This window comes from Trachypithecus francoisi, unplaced genomic scaffold, assembly GCF_009764315.1.
Source record: "Trachypithecus francoisi isolate TF-2019V2 unplaced genomic scaffold, Tfra_2.0 Lachesis_group6, whole genome shotgun sequence".
In the NCBI taxonomy this organism is placed as follows: domain Eukaryota; kingdom Metazoa; phylum Chordata; class Mammalia; order Primates; family Cercopithecidae; genus Trachypithecus; species Trachypithecus francoisi.
Window position 1 is genome coordinate 70,409,954 of NW_022681471.1, and position 976 is coordinate 70,410,929.

The window sequence follows — 976 nt, forward strand, 5'->3', positions numbered from 1 at the left end:
TTGATATACTGATTTCTTTTCCTTTGGGTAGATACCCAGCAGTGGGATTGCTGGGTTGTATGGTAGTTCTATTTTTCATATTTTCATCAGATCCTGCTGGTTGTTGCCTGGAAATTATTTACACAAACAGGGTTTCCAGCCAGGATTCAGCTGAACTTGTCACTGTACTGGACCTGAACCGTCAACTCAATAAGAGTGTGCATATCTAAGACCCCTTGTTGTGGCTACCTATTCAAGGTGTCATCTTACCCGTGGCTGGTAGAAAGTTGATGCTGAATTAACCTTTGAATCTCCTCATCACTGGGTTTGTTGAATCCTTCCGTCATTGGGTTTATTTCAGTTTCCTAGGAATACAGTCCCTTGGGATTTGTTTGATTCACTGGTCAGATTTGTGTTGTTCCTTGGTGCAGTTGCTTTCTGGCCTTCTAAAGCTGCTCTTATGGTCTGTCTGCTTGTTTAGTATCTTAAGTGCCATTTGTCTGTAAAATGATTACTGAGTGGAGGAGGATAGGCATAAACTCAGTAAGTCTGTCTGCAAGCCAGTCCCTTGGACTGAGAAGCTCAGAAGATCTCCCAAGACCGTTTTCCTTCAGATCTATGTTGCCTCAGGTCACCATATCAAAACATTTTAAGGACCTTTTCCATAGTCTTGTGTTTGTGTCAGTTTGCCAAAACTGCTTTTTTCAATTTCACTTGCCCAGAATAGCTGGTATTGTCTGGCCCCTGATAGGTGACAACTGGCCTTGCACCAAATTCCACAGACTAGGTTACAGAAGTGCCATCCTTATAGACTGTTGTTTCTTACGGGGTCATTCTGTCTTAAAACTGCATTTCTTCCAGGACAAACACCTGTTTCCTTCATGTTTTCTCATTGTAATGTTAGCATGTGTACTTGTCCCTAACTGACACAATTTCACTGGGGCCAATTTGAAAATTGCTATGGCCTTTTTTGGGACAATTTGACATGAGTTAGATT